Source organism: Entelurus aequoreus, linkage group LG28 (genome assembly GCF_033978785.1).
Source record: "Entelurus aequoreus isolate RoL-2023_Sb linkage group LG28, RoL_Eaeq_v1.1, whole genome shotgun sequence".
In the NCBI taxonomy this organism is placed as follows: domain Eukaryota; kingdom Metazoa; phylum Chordata; class Actinopteri; order Syngnathiformes; family Syngnathidae; genus Entelurus; species Entelurus aequoreus.
The window spans coordinates 14,582,385-14,604,686 of NC_084758.1; positions in this window are offsets into that span (position 1 = coordinate 14,582,385).

Consider the following 22,302-nt stretch of genomic DNA (forward strand, 5'->3'; position numbering starts at 1 on the left):
ATTTCTTGACTGTACCAGTTGCTGGTGACAAAGTCACAATAAAACGTTGGATGATCAGCATGGAAGGTGATGTCATCTGCAAAGGCGTCCAACCTAGCTTCATCTCAGGGCTTGCTGCCCTTCTTGCTTGGTGCTCGGACATTGGAATTTGTTCAAAGGTAAATCCTCTCGATACTGTTAAATACTGTTAGGATATTTTATTTTATATTTCTCACCTCTGTTCAGGAATTTGACTTGTCATTTCCCCAATTCTGTGCCTTAAATCAATGACTCTTCTGTTCCTTTGTGGACCTTCTTATTAGGGACCGAAGCACCAGTTTGACTCTAGGATACAGAGAAGGTAGGTAATGTGCAGGTAAAGATATGTTGACTGGGTCAAAGAAGGAAGCACCTGTTTGACCCCAGGATGCAGAGAAGGTAGGTAATGTGCGGGTGAAGATATGTTGAATGGGTAAAGGCAGGAAGCACCAGTGTGACCCCACTATGCAGAGAAGGTAGGTAATGTGCGGGTGAAGGTATGTTGAATGGGTGAAAGAAGGAAGCGCAGGTGTGGTCGACGCAATGCAGACAAGGTAGGTATGTGCAGGTGAAGATATGTTGTATGGTGAAAGAAAGAAGCACCAGTGTGACCCCAGGATGCAGGGAAGGTAGGTAATGTGCAGGTAAAGATATGTTGAATGGGTAAAGGCAGGAAACACCAGCTAGACGCCAGGATACAGAGAAGGTAGGTAATGTGCAGGTAAAGATATGTTGAATGGGTAAAGGTAGAAAGCACCAGCGTGACCACACTATGCAGAGAAGGTAGGTGATGTGCAGGTAAAGATATGTTGAATGGGTAAAGGCAAGAAGCACCAGTATGACCCCAGGATGCAGAGAAGATAGGTAATGAGCAGGTAACGATATGTTAAATGGGTGAAAGCAGGAAACATCAGCGTAAATACACGGTCCCGTAGATGGAGAGAAAACATAAATAGAGAGAGGGATTGGGGAGGCTTTAGCATTGTCTTCCTCTCTGAATTTGTCTTAATGGGTTTTAGAGCATTCACTCATCTACAGCTGTGGTTATGGTATAGGCTCACATATATCCTAAAATTGATATTAATATTTGTGCAGTGCATATTCCTAAATAACAATGTGAGTGGAGTTCTGTATCGACTGCAAGTAATCTTCAATCACAACAGAATATCTAATATGCTTTCTCTCTTTTTTAGGCGATTCATTGGCGTTAACCCCGAGAGGGGAACAAAGGCTAGCCAGGAAAAGGTGGTGTCCAAGAAGAGCGGGAAGCTGGTTCAGAAAAAGGCAGCAACTGTAAATCCTCACGTAGCCACCCTTATAAAACATCTCACAGACTTTGAGTGGGGCTTTATGTAGCCGACAACTAAACACTGGACTCGTGTTCAGTGTTTTGTCTCCAGTTTGAAATTAAGTTGACATGTTATAAATGTTAAAATGCTTTACTTAAAATAAGAAGAATGCAATAAAAGTACATTGAATGTATTTGATGCACTTTAAAACAATTGGTTAATAAAAGCATTAACTTGCAAGGCCATTTCTCCAGTCATTTTTATGCCAGCAGATTGCAGGGGTTTTGATTTTGAAAATTTAAAAGTTCAATTCATTAACTTCTAGTGGCATTATACTGTAAAGCTCAGTCTATAGTGCTTACAATTATTTTACTGTAATTAACTGTTAATGGATATTACAGTGGATAGACTAAAATAACAGTGTAATGCCGCTAAACAGATGACAGTATTATGCTGTGAAGCGTATATTTGATACAGCACAGTACTGTGATACTTTTTACAGTAATAAACTGTAGTGATAAATCACAGTATGTGTGCTGTAGAAAAACAGTTTTATACTGGAACCAATAGGTGCCAGTAGGTTACTGTAATTAAACGGTGAAAATTCTTACAGTAAGGGAGAGACCCGCCACCCAGTGGAGAAAACTCATTTTGGCCGCTTGTACCCGTGATCTTGTCCTTTCGGTCTTACCCCAAAGCTCATGACCATAGGTGAGGATGGGAACGTAAATCGACCGGTAAATTGAGAGCTTTTCCTTCTGGCTCAGCTCCTTCTTACCACAACGAATCGATAGAGCGTCCTCATTACTGAAGACGCCGCACCGATCAGCCTGTGCATATCACGATCCACTCTTCCCTCACTCATGAACAAGACTCCAGGTACTTGAACTCATCCACAAGATCTCCTGCCCAACCTCGAGATGGCACTCCACCCTTTCCCGGGCGAGAACCTCGGACTTGGAGGTGCTGATTCTCATCCCAGTCGCTTCACACTCGGCTGCGAACCGATCCAATGAGAGCTGAAGATCCTGGCCAGTTGAAGCCATAAGGACCACATCATATGCAAAAAGCAGAGACCTAATCCTGCAGCCACCAAACCGGATCCCCTCAACGCCATGACTGCGCCAAGAAATTCTGTCCATAAAAGTTATGAACAGACAAAGGGCAGCCTTGGCGAAGTCCAACCCTCACTGGAAAGGGGTCCGACTTACTGCCGGCAATGCAGACCAAGCTCTGACACTGATCATACAGGGAGCGACCCGCCACAATCAGACATGCCGATACCCCATACTCTCTGAGCACTCCCCACAGGACTTCCCGGGGTGGCCACGGTCGAATGTCTTCTCCAAGTCCACAAAGCACATGTAGACTGGTTGGGCAAACTCCCATGCACACTCAAGGACCCTGCCGAGAGTATAGAGCTGGTCTACCGTTCCACGACCAGGACGAAAACCACACTGTTCGTCCTGGATCCGAGGTTCCTCCTCTCCAGTACACATGAATAGACCTTACCGGGAAGGCTGAGGAGTGTGATCTACGATAGTTGGAACACACCCTCCGGTTCCCCTTCTTAAAGAGAAGAACCACCACCCCGGTCTGCCAATCCAGAGGTACCGCCCTAGATGTCCACGCGATGTTGCAGAGTCTTGTCAACTAAAACAGCCCCACAGCATCCAGAGCCTTAAGGAACTCCGGACGGAGCTCATCCACCGAGGAGGTTTTTAACTACCTTGGCAACCTCAGCCCCAGAAATAGGAGAGCCTACCACAGATTCCCCAGACACTGCTTCCTCATAGGAAGACGTGTTGGTGGGATTGAGGAGGTTTCGCTTGGCCTGTCGGTATGCCCGCTGCCTCTGGAGTCCCATGAGCCAAAAGGACCAGATAAGCTCTTTCTTCAGCTTGACGGCATCCCGCACTGCTGGTGGACACCAGCGGGTTCTAGGATTACCGCCACGACAGGCACCAAACACCTTGCGGCCACAGCTCCAATCAGCTGGCTCGACAAGAGAGGCACGGAACATGATCCATTCCGACTCAATGTCCAGCACCTCCTTTGTGACATGTTCAAAGTTCTTCCGGAGGTGGAAAAAGAAACTCTCTCTGACAGGAGACTCTGCTAGGCGTTCCCAAAAGACTCTCACAATGCGTTTGGGCCTGCCAGGTCTGTCCGGCATCCTTCCCCACCATCGGAGCCAGCTCACCAGGTGGTGATCGGTAGAAAGCTCGCCCCTCTCTTCACCCGAGTGTACAAAACATGAGGCCGCAAATCCCATGACACAACTACAAAGTCAATCATGGAACTGCGGCCGAGGGTGTCCTGGTGCCAAGTGCACATATGGACACCCTTATGTTTGAACATTGTGTTTGTTATGGACAATCCGTGACGAGCACAAAAGTCCAATAACAAAGCACCACTTGGGTTCAGATCCGGGTGGCCATTTTTCCCAATCACGACTCTCCAGGTTTCACTGTCGTTGCCAACATGAGCGTTGAAGACCCCCAGCAGAACAAGGGAATCACCCGAGGGAGCACTCTCAAGGGAATCCAAAAAGAGTGGGTACTCTGAGCTGCTGTTTGGTGCGTAAACACCAACAGTCAGGACCCGTCACCCAACCAGAAAGCGGAGGGAAGCTACCATCTCGTCTACTGGGTTAAGTCCAATGTGCAGGCTTTGAGCCGGGGGGGAAACAAGAATTGACAACCCAGCCTCTCATTACTTGCAACGCCAGAGTGGGAGAGAGTCCAACCCCTCTTGAGAGAACAGGTTCCAGAGCCCTTGCTGTGCGTCGAAGTGAGTCCAACTTTATCCAGCCAGGAACTTCTCCACCTCGCGCACCAGCTCAGGCTCCTTCCATCCCTGCGAGGTGACGTTCCACGTCCCAAGAGCGAGCTTATGTAGCCGATAATCGGACTGCCAAGTGCCCTGCCTTCGGCTGCCGCCCAGCTCACACTGCACCCGACCTCTATGACCCAGCCCATGAGTGGTGAGCCTATTGCAGGGGGGACCCAAGTTGCCTCTTCGAGCTGGGCCCCATGGGCACCAGTCGCTCGCCATCGTGCCCCACCTCTGGGCCTGGCTCCACAGGGGAGCCATGGTGACCCGCGTCCGGGCAAGAAAAAAATCTAGGTCCTCGATTTGTACTTTTCATAAAGGTCTTTGAGCTGCTCTTTGTCTGATTCCTCACCTAGGACCTGTTTTTCTTGGGGGACCCTACCAGGGGGCAAAGAAGCCCCTGGACAACATAGCTCCTAGGATCAGTGGGACACGCAAACCACAAAGGTGGCGGTTCAGAAAGCAGGTTATAGAAACATAACTCCAAAACCAAACATGCAAGATGTCTAGACATGCCTGTAATATTGTATCAATGTGGCATCCTGAGCAGATGCCCGAACCACCTCATCTGGCTCCTCTCAATGTGGAGGAGCAGCGGCTTTACACTGAGTTCCTCACGGATGACAGAGCTTCTCACCCTATCTCTAAGGCGGAGGAAACTCATTTCGGCCGCTTGTACCCGTGACCTTGTCCTTTTGGTCATAACTCAAAGCTCATGACCATAGGTGAGGATGGGAACATTGATCGACCGGTAAATTGAAAGCTTTTCCTTCTGGCTCAGCTCCTTCTTCACCACAACGGATCGATATAGCGTCCTCATTACTGAAGACGCCGCACCGATCCGCCTGTAGATCTCACGATCCACTCTATCCTCACTCGTGAACAAGACTCCTAGGTACTTGAACGCCTTCACTTGGGGCAAGATCTCTTTCCCAACCTGGAGATGGCACTCCACCCTTTCCCGGGCGAGAACAATGGACTCGGACTTGGAGGTGCTGATTCTCATCCCAGTCGCTTCACTGCGAACCGATCCAATGAAAGCTGAAGATCCTGGCCAGTTGAAGCCATCAGGACCACATCATCTGCAAAAAGCAGAGACCTAATCCTGCAGCCACCAAACCAGGCGCAGTCAAAGCCATGACTGCGCCTAGATATTCTGTCCATTAAAGTTATGAACAGAATCGGTGACAAAGGGCAGCCTTGGCGGAGTCCAACCCTCACTGGAAAGGGGTCCGACATACTGCCGGCAATGCGGACCAAGCTCTGACACTGATCATACAGGGAGACACCCGCCACAATCAGACATGCCGATTCTCCATACTCTCTGAGCACTACCCTCAGGATTTACCGGGGGCCAAGGCCGAATGTCTTCTCCAAGTCCACAAAACTTATGTAGACTGGTTGGGCAAACTCCCATGCACACTCAAGGACCCTGCCGAGAGTTTAGAGCTGGTCTACCGTTCCACGACCAGGAAAAACCACACTGATTGTCCTGGATCCGAGGTTCCTCCTCTCCAGTACGCATGAATAGACCTTACCGGGAAGGCTGAGGAGTGTGATCTACGATAGTTGGAACACACCCTCCGGTTCCCCTTCTGACAACCCAGCCTCTCATTACTTGCAACGCCAGGGTAATGTAGTATTTTGTGGCTGATGACAGCCACAAAATACTGAAGGTTGTCATCGGCAGGTGTACCAAAGCAGTTAGGACTCATAGCAGACCGGATTGGCAGACCCGGTCTGCCAATCCGGTCTGCCAATCCAGAGGTACCGCCCCCGATGTAGACGCAATGTTGCAGAGTCTTGTAAACCAATACTGCCCCACAGCATCCAGAGCCTTAAGGAACTCCGGACGGAGCTCATACCCCCGGGGCTTTGCCACCGAGGAGCTTCCACAGACTTCCCAGGCACTGTTTCCTCATAGGAAGACGTGTTGGTGGGATTGAGGAGGTCTCGCTTGGCCTGTCGGTATGCCCACTGCCTCTGGAGTCCCATGAGCCAAAAGGACCCGATGGCTCTTTCTTCAGCTTGACAGCATCCCTCACTGCTGGTGGATTACCGCCACGACAGGCACCAAACACCTTGCGGCCACAGCTTCAATCAGCTGGCTCAACAAGAGAGGAACGGAACATGGTCCACTCAGACTCAATGTCCAGCACCTCCCTCGTGACATGTTCAAAGTTCTTCCGGACATGTTCAAAGTTCTTCAGGAGACTCTGCTAGGCGTTCCCAGCAGACCCTTACAATGCGTTTGGGCCTACCAGGTCTGACCGGCATCCTCCCCTACCATCGGAGCCAGCTCACCACCAGGTGGTGGTTGGTAGAAAGCTCTGCCCCTCTCTTCACAGAGTGTCCAAAACATGAGGCCGCAAATCCCATGACACAACTACAAAGTCAATCATGCAGCCGAGGGTGTCCTTGTGCCAAGTGCACATATGGACACCCTTATGTTTGAACATTGTGTTTGTTATGGACAATCCGTGCCATTTTTCCCAATCACGACTCTCCAGGTTTCACTGTCGTTGCCCACATGAGCATTGAAGTCCACCAGCAGAACAAGGGAATCACCCGAGGGAGCACTCTCCAGTACTCCCTCAAGGGAATCCAAAAAGAGTGGGTACTCTGAGCTGCTGTTTGGTGTGTAAACACAAACAACAGTCAGGAGCCGTCACCCAACCCGAAGGCTGAGGGAAGCTACTATCTCGTCTATTGGGTTAAAGTCCAACGTGCAGGCTTTGAGCAACAAGAATTGCCACCTCTCATTAGTTGCAACGCCAGTGTGGAATCTCTTCCACTCTGGCGTTGCAAGTAATGAAAGTTCAGCTCAGTCCAGCCCCTCTTGAGTGAACAAGTTCCAGAGCCCTTGCTGTGAGTCCAACTATATCTAGCCGGGAACGTCTCCATCTCATGCACCAGCTCAGGCTCCTTCCCTCCCAGCGAGGTGATGTTCCATGTCCCAAGAGCGAGCATATGTAGCCGATAATCGGACCGCCAGGTGCCCTGCCTTCGGCTGCCGCCCAGCTCACACTGCACCCTTTATGACCCAAGCCCATGAGTGGTGAGCCCTGGAAGGGGGATCCACGTTGCCTCTTTGAGGCCCGTCAATCGCCATCGTGCCCCACCTCTGGGCCTGGCTCCACAGGGGAGCCACGGTGACCTGCGTCCGGGCGAGAAAAAATCTAGGTCCTCAATTGTACTTTTAATAAAGGTCTTTGAGCTGCTCTTTGTCTGATCCCTCACCTAGGACCTGTTTGTCTTGGAGGACCCTACCAGGGGGCATAGAAGCCCCCGAACAACATTTTCCTGGATCAGTAGGACACAAAGGTGGCGGCTCAGAAAGCAGGTTATATAAACATAACTCCAAAACCAAACATGCAATATGTCTAAACATGCCTGTAATATTGTTTAAATGTGAGTTTTACTAGAATCAGTTGTTTTTGTAAGGTTTGCAAATACAAAAATTAGGTTTTACTCACAATGACAAAGTCACACTCAATATGACAGTTATTTAAACATAACTCATAAACTACACATAAAAATGGCTAATAATGCCTGAAATAATGAATCCTTGGGAGTTTTACTGAGTTTTACATTTTGCTATCACAAAAAGTAGTTTTTTACTCAATATGACTGTAATGTTCTTAGAACCCTGAGATAATGGGAAAAAAGCATTAAAAATGTATTTAAACCTAACTCCTAAAAAACACATGCAAAATGGCAAATAATGCCAAGGGAGACATGTAACGTTGTTAGTTTAAAAAAATGATATTTTGTAAAGATATCAAAGACACAAGCTAGTTTTTTAATTCAATATGACAGCAGAACAGTCATACTAAATATGAAAGATATATAAACATAACTCCAAAACCAAACATGTGTCATGTGTAAAAATGCCTGTAGTAATGTATTTATGTGAGTTTGTAAGGTTTGCAAAAACAAAAAGTAGTTTTTTACTCAATATGAAAGTAATGTTCTTAGAATCCTGAGATAATGCAAAAAAGCAATAAAAATGTATTCAAACACAAATTTTAAACCAAACATGTAAAATGTCTAAAAATGCCTGTAATATTGAATCTATGTAAGTTTTACTAGAATCAATTGTTTTTGTAAGGTTTGCAAATACAAAAATTAGGTTTTACACATAATGACATTATAACTGTAACACTCAATATGACAATTATTTATTTATAACTCCTAACCACACATGAAACATGTCTAATAATGCGTGAAAAAAATGTATCTTTGTGAGTGTTACTAGAAACATTTTCTTTTGTAAGGTTTGCAAAGACACAGGTTAGTTTTTTTTACTCAATATGACAGTATAACTGCCACACTCAATATGACAGTTATTTAAACACAACTCTTAAACTACATATGAAAAATGACTGACAATGCCTGAAATAATGCATTCTTTTAGGTTTTACTCGAAACATATGCTTTTTTAAGGCTTGCAAACACAAAAATTTTTTTTTTACTCAATATGACAGTAATGTTCTAAAATTCTGAGATTATACGAAAAAATTTATAAAAATGATTCCAACATAATTCCTAAACCAAACATGCGATATGTCTAAAACTGTCTGTAATATTGAATCCATGTGAGTTTTACTAGATGTATATGATTTTGTAAGGTTTGCAAAGACACAAGCTAGTTTTTTTTATTCAGTATGACAGTATAACAGTCATACTAAATATGAAAGTTATATAAACATAACTCCAAAACCAAACATGTGTCATGGCTAAAAATGCCTGTAATAATGTATTTATGTGAGTTTGTAAGGTTTGCTAAAACAAAAAGTAGTTTTTACTCAATATGAAAGTAATGATCTTAGAATCCTGAGATAATGCGAAAAAAGCAATAAAAATGTATTTAAACATAATTCCTAAACAACCCATGCAAAATGGGTAATAATGCCTGGAGACGTGTATCTTTGTTAGTTTTACTAGAAAAAATATATTTTGTAAAGTTTGCAAAGACACAAGCTAGTTTTTTTTATTCAATATGACAGTATAACAGTCATACTAAATATAAAAGTTATATAAACATAACTCCAAAACCAAACATGTGTCATGTCTAAAAATGTCTGTAATAATGTATTTATGTAAGTTTGTAAGGTTTGCAAAAACAAAAAGTAGTTTTTTTTTTTCACTATGAAAGTTTCTAGCAACACTCACAAAGATAATTTTTTTCACGCTATTTGACATGTTTCATGTGTATTTAGGAGTTATAATTAAATAACTTTCATATTGAGTGTTAAATTAATAATGTCATTATGTGTAAAACCTAATTTTTGTATTTGCAAACCATACAAAAACAATTGATTCTAGTAAAACTTGCATAGTTCAATATTACAGGCATTTCAGACATTTTACATGTTTGGTTTAAAAGTTGTGTTTGATTACATTTGTATTGCTTTTTTCGCATTATCTCAGGATTCTAAGATCATTACTTTCATATTGAGTAAAAAACTACTTTTTGTTCTTGCAAACCTTACAAACTCACATAAATACATTATTACAGGCATTTTTAGACATAACCATGTTTGGTTTTGGAGTTATGTTTATATAACTTTCATATGTAGTATGACTGTTATACAGTCATATTGAATACAAAAAACTAGTTTGTGTCTTTGCAAAATTTACAAAAGATCATTTTTCTAGTAAAACTAACAAAGATACATGTCTCCAGGCATTATTAGCCATTTTGCATGTGTTTTTTAGGAGTTATGTTTAAATACATTTTTATTGCTTTTTTCGCATTATCTCAGGATTCTAAGATCATTACTTTCATATTGAGTAAAAAACTACTTTTTGTTCTAGCAAACCTTACAAACTCACATAAATACATTATTACAGGCATTTTTAGACATAACCATGTTTGGTTTTGGAGTTATGTTTATATAACTTTCATATGTAGTATGACTGTTATACTGTCATATTGAATACAAAAAACTAGTTTGTGTCTTTGCAAAATTTACAAAAGATCATTTTTCTAGTAAAACTAACAAAGATACATGTCTCCAGGCATTATTAGCCATTTTGCATGTGTTTTTTAGGAGTTATGTTTAAATACATTTTTATTGCTTTTTTCGCATTATCTCAGGATTCGAAAATCATTACTTTCATATTGAGTAAAAAACTACTTTTTGTTCTTGCAAACCTTACAAACTTGCATAAATACATTATTACAGGCATTTTTAGACATGACACATGTTTGGTTTTGGAGTTATGTTTAGATAACTTTCATATTTATTATGACTGTTATACTGTCATATTGAATAAAAAAAAACTAGCTTGTGTCTTTGCAAACTTTACAAAAGATAATTTTTCTAGTAAAACTAACAAAGATACATGTCTCCAGGCATTATTAGCCATTTTGCATGTGTTGTTTAGGAATTATGTTTAAATACATTTTTATTGCTTTTTTCGCATTATCTCAGGATTCTAAGATCATTACTTTCATATTGAGTAAAAAACTACTTTTTGTTCTTGCAAACCTTACAAACTCACATAAATACATTATTACAGGCAATTTTAGACATAACCATGTTTGGTTTTGGAGTTATGTTTATATAACTTTCATATGTAGTATGACTGTTATACTGTCATATTGAATACAAAAAACTAGCTTGTGTCTTTGCAAAATTTACAAAAGATCATTTTTCTAGTAAAACTAACAAAGATACATGTCTCCAGGCATTATTAGCCATTTTGCATGTGTTTTTTAGGAGTTGGGTTTAAATACATTTTTATTGCTTTTTTCGCATTATCTCAGGATTCTAAAATCATTACTTTCATATTGAGTAAAAAACTACTTTTTCTTGTTGCAAACCTTTCAAACTCACATACATACATTATTACAGGCAATTTTAGACATGACACACGTTTGGTTTTGGAGTTATGTTTATATAACTTTCATATTTAGTATGACTGTTATACTGTCATATTGAATTAAAAAAAACTAGCTTGTGTCTTTGCAAACTTTACAAAAGATAATTTTTCTAGTAAAACTAACAAAGATACATGTCTCCAGGCATTATTAGCCATTTTGCATGTGTTGTTTAGGAATTATGTTTAAACACATTTTTATTGCTTTTTTTGCATTATCTCAGGATTCTACGATCATTACTTTCTAATTGAGTAAAAAACTACTTTTTGTTCTTGCAAACCTTACAAACTTGCATAAATACATTATTACAGGCATTTTTAGACATGACACATGTTTGGTTTTGGAGTTATGTTTAGATAACTTTCATATTTAGTATGACTGTTATACTGTCATATTGAATTTAAAAAACCTAGTTTGTGTCTTTGTAAACTTTACAAAAGATACTTTTTCTAGTAAAACTAACAAAGATACATGTCTCCAGGCATTATTACCCATTTTGCATGGGTTGTTTAGGAATTAAGTTTAAATACATTTTTATTGCTTTTTTCGCATTATCTCAGGATTCTAAGATCATTACTTTCATATTGAGTAAAAAACTACTTTTTGTTCTTGCAAACCTTACAAACTTGCATAAATACATTATTACAGGCATTTTAGACATAACACATGTTTGGTTATGGAGTTATGTTTATATAACTTTCATATGTAGTATGACTGTTATACTGTCATATTGAATACAAAAAACTAGCTTGTGTCTTTGCAAACTTTACAAAAGATCATTTTTCTAGTAAAACTAACAAAGATACATGTCTCCAGGCATTATTAGCCATTTTGCATGTGTTGTTTAGGAATTATGTTTAAATACATTTTTATTGCTTTTTTCGCATTATCTCAGGATTCTACGATCATTACTTTCATATTGAGTAAAAAACTACTTTTTGTTCTTGCAAACCTTACAAACTTGCATAAATACATTATTACAGGCATTTTTAGACATGACACATGTTTGGTTTTGGAGTTATGTTTAGATAACTTTCATATTTAGTATGACTGTTATACTGTCATATTGAATTTAAAAAACCTAGTTTGTGTCTTTGCAAACTTTACAAAAGATACTATTTCTAGTAAAACTAACAAAGATACATGTCTCCAGGCATTATTAGCCATTTTGCATGTGTTGTTTAGGAATTATGTTTGAATACATTTTTATTGCTTTTTTCGCATTATCTCAGGATTCTAAGATCATTACTTTCATATTGAGTAAAAAACTACTTTTTGTTCTTGCAAACCTTACAAACTTGCATAAATACATTATTACAGGCATTTTTAGACATGACACATGTTTGGTTTTGGAGTTATGTTTAGATAACTTTCATTTGTAGTATGACTGTTATACTGTCATATTGAATACAAAAAACTAGCTTGTGTCTTTGCAAAATTTACAAAAGATCATTTTTCTAGTAAAACTAACAAAGATACATGTCTCCAGGCATTATTAGCCATTTTGCATGTGTTTTTTAGGAGTTATGTTTAAATACATTTTTATTGCTTTTTTCGCATTATCTCAGGATTCTAAAATCATTACTTTCATATTGAGTAAAAAACTACTTTTTCTTGTTGCAAACCTTTCAAACTCACATACAAACATTATTACAGGCAATTTTAGACATGACACACGTTTGGTTTTGGAGTTATGTTTATATAACTTTCATATTTAGTATGACTGTTATACTGTCATATTGAATAAAAAAAAACTAGCTTGTGTCTTTGCAAACTTTACAAAAGATAATTTTTCTAGTAAAACTAACAAAGATACATGTCTCCAGGCATTATTAGCCATTTTGCATGTGTTGTTTAGGAATTATGTTTAAATACATTTTTATTGCTTTTTTTGCATTATCTCAGGATTCTACGATCATTACTTTCATATTGAGTAAAAAACTACTTTTTGTTCTTGCAAACCTTACAAACTTGCATAAATACATTATTACAGGCATTTTTAGACATGACACATGTTTGGTTTTGGAGTTATGTTTAGATAACTTTCATATTTAGTATGACTGTTATACTGTCATATTGAATTTAAAAAACCTAGCTTGTGTCTTTGCAAACTTTACAAAAGATACTATTTCTAGTAAAACTAACAAAGATACATGTCTCCAGGCATTATTAGCCATTTTGCATGTGTTGTTTAGGAATTATGTTTGAATACATTTTTATTGCTTTTTTCGCATTATCTCAGGATTCTAAGATCATTACTTTCATATTGAGTAAAAAACTACTTTTTGTTCTTGCAAACCTTACAAACTTGCATAAATACATTATTACAGGCATTTTTAGACATGACACATGTTTGGTTTTGGAGTTATGTTTAGATAACTTTCATATTTATTATGACTGTTATACTGTCATATTGAATAAAAAAAAACTAGCTTGTGTCTTTGCAAACTTTACAAAAGATAATTTTTCTAGTAAAACTAACAAAGATACATGTCTCCAGGCATTATTAGCCATTTTGCATGTGTTGTTTAGGAATTATGTTTAAATACATTTTTATTGCTTTTTTCGCATTATCTCAGGATTCTAAGATCATTACTTTCATATTGAGTAAAAAACTACTTTTTGTTCTTGCAAACCTTACAAACTCACATAAATACATTATTACAGGCAATTTTAGACATAACCATGTTTGGTTTTGGAGTTATGTTTATATAACTTTCATATGTAGTATGACTGTTATACTGTCATATTGAATACAAAAAACTAGCTTGTGTCTTTGCAAAATTTACAAAAGATCATTTTTCTAGTAAAACTAACAAAGATACATGTCTCCAGGCATTATTAGCCATTTTGCATGTGTTTTTTAGGAGTTGGGTTTAAATACATTTTTATTGCTTTTTTCGCATTATCTCAGGATTCTAAAATCATTACTTTCATATTGAGTAAAAAACTACTTTTTCTTGTTGCAAACCTTTCAAACTCACATACATACATTATTACAGGCAATTTTAGACATGACACACGTTTGGTTTTGGAGTTATGTTTATATAACTTTCATATTTAGTATGACTGTTATACTGTCATATTGAATTAAAAAAAACTAGCTTGTGTCTTTGCAAACTTTACAAAAGATAATTTTTCTAGTAAAACTAACAAAGATACATGTCTCCAGGCATTATTAGCCATTTTGCATGTGTTGTTTAGGAATTATGTTTAAACACATTTTTATTGCTTTTTTTGCATTATCTCAGGATTCTACGATCATTACTTTCTAATTGAGTAAAAAACTACTTTTTGTTCTTGCAAACCTTACAAACTTGCATAAATACATTATTACAGGCAATTTTAGACATGACACACGTTTGGTTTTGGAGTTATGTTTAGATAACTTTCATATTTAGTATGACTGTTATACTGTCATATTGAATTTAAAAAACCTAGTTTGTGTCTTTGTAAACTTTACAAAAGATACTTTTTCTAGTAAAACTAACAAAGATACATGTCTCCAGGCATTATTACCCATTTTGCATGGGTTGTTTAGGAATTAAGTTTAAATACATTTTTATTGCTTTTTTCGCATTATCTCAGGATTCTAAGATCATTACTTTCATATTGAGTAAAAACTATTTTTTGTTTTAGCAAACCTTACAAACTCACATAAATACATTATTACAGGCATTTTAGACATAACACATGTTTGGTTATGGAGTTATGTTTATATAACTTTCATATGTAGTATGACTGTTATACTGTCATATTGAATACAAAAAACTAGCTTGTGTCTTTGCAAAATTTACAAAAGATCATTTTTCTAGTAAAACTAACAAAGATACATGTCTCCAGGCATTATTAGCCATTTTGCATGTGTTTTTTAGGAGTTATGTTTAAATACATTTTTATTGCTTTTTTCGCATTATCTCAGGATTCTAAAATCATTACTTTCATATTGAGTAAAAAACTACTTTTTCTTGTTGCAAACCTTTCAAACTCACATACATACATTATTACAGGCAATTTTAGACATGACACACGTTTGGTTTTGGAGTTATGTTTATATAACTTTCATATTTAGTATGACTGTTATACTGTCATATTGAATAAAAAAAAACTAGCTTGTGTCTTTGCAAACTTTACAAAAGATAATTTTTCTAGTAAAACTAACAAAGATACATGTCTCCAGGCATTATTAGCCATTTTGCATGTGTTGTTTAGGAATTATGTTTAAATACATTTTTATTGCTTTTTTCGCATTATCTCAGGATTCTACGATCATTACTTTCATATTGAGTAAAAAACTACTTTTTGTTCTTGCAAACCTTACAAACTTGCATAAATACATTATTACAGGCATTTTTAGACATGACACATGTTTGGTTTTGGAGTTATGTTTAGATAACTTTCATATTTAGTATGACTGTTATACTGTCATATTGAATTTAAAAAACCTAGTTTGTGTCTTTGCAAACTTTACAAAAGATACTATTTCTAGTAAAACTAACAAAGATACATGTCTCCAGGCATTATTAGCCATTTTGCATGTGTTGTTTAGGAATTATGTTTGAATACATTTTTATTGCTTTTTTCGCATTATCTCAGGATTCTAAGATCATTACTTTCATATTGAGTAAAAAACTACTTTTTGTTCTTGCAAACCTTACAAACTTGCATAAATACATTATTACAGGCATTTTTAGACATGACACATGTTTGGTTTTGGAGTTATGTTTAGATAACTTTCATATTTATTATGACTGTTATACTGTCATATTGAATAAAAAAAAACTAGCTTGTGTCTTTGCAAACTTTACAAAAGATAATTTTTCTAGTAAAACTAACAAAGATACATGTCTCCAGGCATTATTAGCCATTTTGCATGTGTTGTTTAGGAATTATGTTTAAATACATTTTTATTGCTTTTTTCGCATTATCTCAGGATTCTAAGATCATTACTTTCATATTGAGTAAAAAACTACTTTTTGTTCTTGCAAACCTTACAAACTCACATAAATACATTATTACAGGCAATTTTAGACATAACCATGTTTGGTTTTGGAGTTATGTTTATATAACTTTCATATGTAGTATGACTGTTATACTGTCATATTGAATACAAAAAACTAGCTTGTGTCTTTGCAAAATTTACAAAAGATCATTTTTCTAGTAAAACTAACAAAGATACATGTCTCCAGGCATTATTAGCCATTTTGCATGTGTTTTTTAGGAGTTATGTTTAAATACATTTTTATTGCTTTTTTCGCATTATCTCAGGATTCTAAAATCATTACTTTCATATTGAGTAAAAAACTACTTTTTCTTGTTGCAAACCTTTCAAACTCACATACAAACATTATTACAGGCAATTTTAGACATGACACATGTTTGGTTTTGGAGTTATGTTTAGATAACTTTCATATTTAGTATGACTGTTATACTGTCATATTGAATTTAAAAAACCTAGCTTGTGTCTTTGCAAACTTTACAAAAGATACTATTTCTAGTAAAACTAACAAAGATACATGTCTCCAGGCATTATTAGCCATTTTGCATGTGTTGTTTAGGAATTATGTTTGAATACATTTTTATTGCTTTTTTCGCATTATCTCAGGATTCTAAGATCATTACTTTCATATTGAGTAAAAAACTACTTTTTGTTCTTGCAAACCTTACAAACTTGCATAAATACATTATTACAGGCATTTTTAGACATGACACATGTTTGGTTTTGGAGTTATGTTTAGATAACTTTCATATTTATTATGACTGTTATACTGTCATATTGAATAAAAAAAAACTAGCTTGTGTCTTTGCAAACTTTACAAAAGATAATTTTTCTAGTAAAACTAACAAAGATACATGTCTCCAGGCATTATTAGCCATTTTGCATGTGTTGTTTAGGAATTATGTTTAAATACATTTTTATTGCTTTTTTCGCATTATCTCAGGATTCTAAGATCATTACTTTCATATTGAGTAAAAAACTACTTTTTGTTCTTGCAAACCTTACAAACTCACATAAATACATTATTACAGGCAATTTTAGACATAACCATGTTTGGTTTTGGAGTTATGTTTATATAACTTTCATATGTAGTATGACTGTTATACTGTCATATTGAATACAAAAAACTAGCTTGTGTCTTTGCAAAATTTACAAAAGATCATTTTTCTAGTAAAACTAACAAAGATACATGTCTCCAGGCATTATTAGCCATTTTGCATGTGTTTTTTAGGAGTTGGGTTTAAATACATTTTTATTGCTTTTTTCGCATTATCTCAGGATTCTAAAATCATTACTTTCATATTGAGTAAAAAACTACTTTTTCTTGTTGCAAACCTTTCAAACTCACATACATACATTATTACAGGCAATTTTAGACATGACACACGTTTGGTTTTGGAGTTATGTTTATATAACTTTCATATTTAGTATGACTGTTATACTGTCATATTGAATTAAAAAAAACTAGCTTGTGTCTTTGCAAACTTTACAAAAGATAATTTTTCTAGTAAAACTAACAAAGATACATGTCTCCAGGCATTATTAGCCATTTTGCATGTGTTGTTTAGGAATTATGTTTAAACACATTTTTATTGCTTTTTTTGCATTATCTCAGGATTCTACGATCATTACTTTCTAATTGAGTAAAAAACTACTTTTTGTTCTTGCAAACCTTACAAACTTGCATAAATACATTATTACAGGCATTTTTAGACATGACACATGTTTGGTTTTGGAGTTATGTTTAGATAACTTTCATATTTAGTATGACTGTTATACTGTCATATTGAATTTAAAAAACCTAGCTTGTGTCTTTGCAAACTTTACAAAAGATACTATTTCTAGTAAAACTAACAAAGATACATGTCTCCAGGCATTATTAGCCATTTTGCATGTGTTGTTTAGGAATTATGTTTAAATACATTTTTATTGCTTTTTTCGCATTATCTCAGGATTCTAAGATCATTACTTTCATATTGAGTAAAAAACTACTTTTTGTTCTTGCAAACCTTACAAACTTGCATAAATACATGATTACAGGCATTTTTAGACATGACACATGTTTGGTTTTGGAGTTATGTTTAGATAACTTTCATATTCATTATGACTGTTATACTGTCATATTGAATTAAAAAAAACTAGCTTGTGTCTTTGCAAACTTTACAAAAGATAATTTTTCTAGTAAAACTAACAAAGATACATGTCTCCAGGCATTATTAGCCATTTTGCATGTGTTGTTTAGGAATCATGTTTAAATACATTTTTATTGCTTTTTTCGCATTATCTCAGGATTCTAAGATCATTACTTTCATATTGAGTAAAAAACTACTTTTTGTTCTTGCAAACCTTACAAACTCACATAAATACATTATTACAGGCAATTTTAGACATAACCATGTTTGGTTTTGGAGTTATGTTTATATAACTTTCATATGTAGTATGACTGTTATACTGTCATATTGAATACAAAAAACTAGCTTGTGTCTTTGCAAAATTTACAAAAGATCATTTTTCTAGTAAAACTAACAAAGATACATGTCTCCAGGCATTATTAGCCATTTTGCATGTGTTTTTTAGGAGTTGGGTTTAAATACATTTTTATTGCTTTTTTCGCATTATCTCAGGATTCTAAAATCATTACTTTCATATTGAGTAAAAAACTACTTTTTCTTGTTGCAAACCTTTCAAACTCACATACATACATTATTACAGGCAATTTTAGACATGACACACGTTTGGTTTTGGAGTTATGTTTATATAACTTTCATATTTAGTATGACTGTTATACTGTCATATTGAATTAAAAAAAACTAGCTTGTGTCTTTGCAAACTTTACAAAAGATAATTTTTCTAGTAAAACTAACAAAGATACATGTCTCCAGGCATTATTAGCCATTTTGCATGTGTTGTTTAGGAATTATGTTTAAACACATTTTTATTGCTTTTTTTGCATTATCTCAGGATTCTACGATCATTACTTTCTAATTGAGTAAAAAACTACTTTTTGTTCTTGCAAACCTTACAAACTTGCATAAATACATTATTACAGGCATTTTTAGACATGACACATGTTTGGTTTTGGAGTTATGTTTAGATAACTTTCATATTTAGTATGACTGTTATACTGTCATATTGAATTTAAAAAACCTAGTTTGTGTCTTTGTAAACTTTACAAAAGATACTTTTTCTAGTAAAACTAACAAAGATACATGTCTCCAGGCATTATTACCCATTTTGCATGGGTTGTTTAGGAATTAAGTTTAAATACATTTTTATTGCTTTTTTCGCATTATCTCAGGATTCTAAGATCATTACTTTCATATTGAGTAAAAACTATTTTTTGTTTTAGCAAACCTTACAAACTCACATAAATACATTATTACAGGCATTTTAGACATAACACATGTTTGGTTATGGAGTTATGTTTATATAACTTTCATATGTAGTATGACTGTTATACTGTCATATTGAATACAAAAAACTAGCTTGTGTCTTTGCAAAATTTACAAAAGATCATTTTTCTAGTAAAACTAACAAAGATACATGTCTCCAGGCATTATTAGCCATTTTGCATGTGTTTTTTAGGAGTTATGTTTAAATACATTTTTATTGCTTTTTTCGCATTATCTCAGGATTCTAAAATCATTACTTTCATATTGAGTAAAAAACTACTTTTTCTTGTTGCAAACCTTTCAAACTCACATACATACATTATTACAGGCAATTTTAGACATGACACACGTTTGGTTTTGGAGTTATGTTTATATAACTTTCATATTTAGTATGACTGTTATACTGTCATATTGAATAAAAAAAAACTAGCTTGTGTCTTTGCAAACTTTACAAAAGATAATTTTTCTAGTAAAACTAACAAAGATACATGTCTCCAGGCATTATTAGCCATTTTGCATGTGTTGTTTAGGAATTATGTTTAAATACATTTTTATTGCTTTTTTCGCATTATCTCAGGATTCTACGATCATTACTTTCATATTGAGTAAAAAACTACTTTTTGTTCTTGCAAACCTTACAAACTTGCATAAATACATTATTACAGGCATTTTTAGACATGACACATGTTTGGTTTTGGAGTTATGTTTAGATAACTTTCATATTTAGTATGACTGTTATACTGTCATATTGAATTTAAAAAACCTAGTTTGTGTCTTTGCAAACTTTACAAAAGATACTATTTCTAGTAAAACTAACAAAGATACATGTCTCCAGGCATTATTAGCCATTTTGCATGTGTTGTTTAGGAATTATGTTTGAATACATTTTTATTGCTTTTTTCGCATTATCTCAGGATTCTAAGATCATTACTTTCATATTGAGTAAAAAACTACTTTTTGTTCTTGCAAACCTTACAAACTTGCATAAATACATTATTACAGGCATTTTTAGACATGACACATGTTTGGTTTTGGAGTTATGTTTAGATAACTTTCATATTTATTATGACTGTTATACTGTCATATTGAATAAAAAAAAACTAGCTTGTGTCTTTGCAAACTTTACAAAAGATAATTTTTCTAGTAAAACTAACAAAGATACATGTCTCCAGGCATTATTAGCCATTTTGCATGTGTTGTTTAGGAATTATGTTTAAATACATTTTTATTGCTTTTTTCGCATTATCTCAGGATTCTAAGATCATTACTTTCATATTGAGTAAAAAACTACTTTTTGTTCTTGCAAACCTTACAAACTCACATAAATACATTATTACAGGCAATTTTAGACATAACCATGTTTGGTTTTGGAGTTATGTTTATATAACTTTCATATGTAGTATGACTGTTATACTGTCATATTGAATACAAAAAACTAGCTTGTGTCTTTGCAAAATTTACAAAAGATCATTTTTCTAGTAAAACTAACAAAGATACATGTCTCCAGGCATTATTAGCCATTTTGCATGTGTTTTTTAGGAGTTATGTTTAAATACATTTTTATTGCTTTTTTCGCATTATCTCAGGATTCTAAAATCATTACTTTCATATTGAGTAAAAAACTACTTTTTCTTGTTGCAAACCTTTCAAACTCACATACAAACATTATTACAGGCAATTTTAGACATGACACACGTTTGGTTTTGGAGTTATGTTTATATAACTTTCATATTTAGTATGACTGTTATACTGTCATATTGAATAAAAAAAAACTAGCTTGTGTCTTTGCAAACTTTACAAAAGATAATTTTTCTAGTAAAACTAACAAAGATACATGTCTCCAGGCATTATTAGCCATTTTGCATGTGTTGTTTAGGAATTATGTTTAAATACATTTTTATTGCTTTTTTTGCATTATCTCAGGATTCTACGATCATTACTTTCATATTGAGTAAAAAACTACTTTTTGTTCTTGCAAACCTTACAAACTTGCATAAATACATTATTACAGGCATTTTTAGACATGACACATGTTTGGTTTTGGAGTTATGTTTAGATAACTTTCATATTTAGTATGACTGTTATACTGTCATATTGAATTTAAAAAACCTAGCTTGTGTCTTTGCAAACTTTACAAAAGATACTATTTCTAGTAAAACTAACAAAGATACATGTCTCCAGGCATTATTAGCCATTTTGCATGTGTTGTTTAGGAATTATGTTTGAATACATTTTTATTGCTTTTTTCGCATTATCTCAGGATTCTAAGATCATTACTTTCATATTGAGTAAAAAACTACTTTTTGTTCTTGCAAACCTTACAAACTTGCATAAATACATTATTACAGGCATTTTTAGACATGACACATGTTTGGTTTTGGAGTTATGTTTAGATAACTTTCATATTTATTATGACTGTTATACTGTCATATTGAATAAAAAAAAACTAGCTTGTGTCTTTGCAAACTTTACAAAAGATAATTTTTCTAGTAAAACTAACAAAGATACATGTCTCCAGGCATTATTAGCCATTTTGCATGTGTTGTTTAGGAATTATGTTTAAATACATTTTTATTGCTTTTTTCGCATTATCTCAGGATTCTAAGATCATTACTTTCATATTGAGTAAAAAACTACTTTTTGTTCTTGCAAACCTTACAAACTCACATAAATACATTATTACAGGCAATTTTAGACATAACCATGTTTGGTTTTGGAGTTATGTTTATATAACTTTCATATGTAGTATGACTGTTATACTGTCATATTGAATACAAAAAACTAGCTTGTGTCTTTGCAAAATTTACAAAAGATCATTTTTCTAGTAAAACTAACAAAGATACATGTCTCCAGGCATTATTAGCCATTTTGCATGTGTTT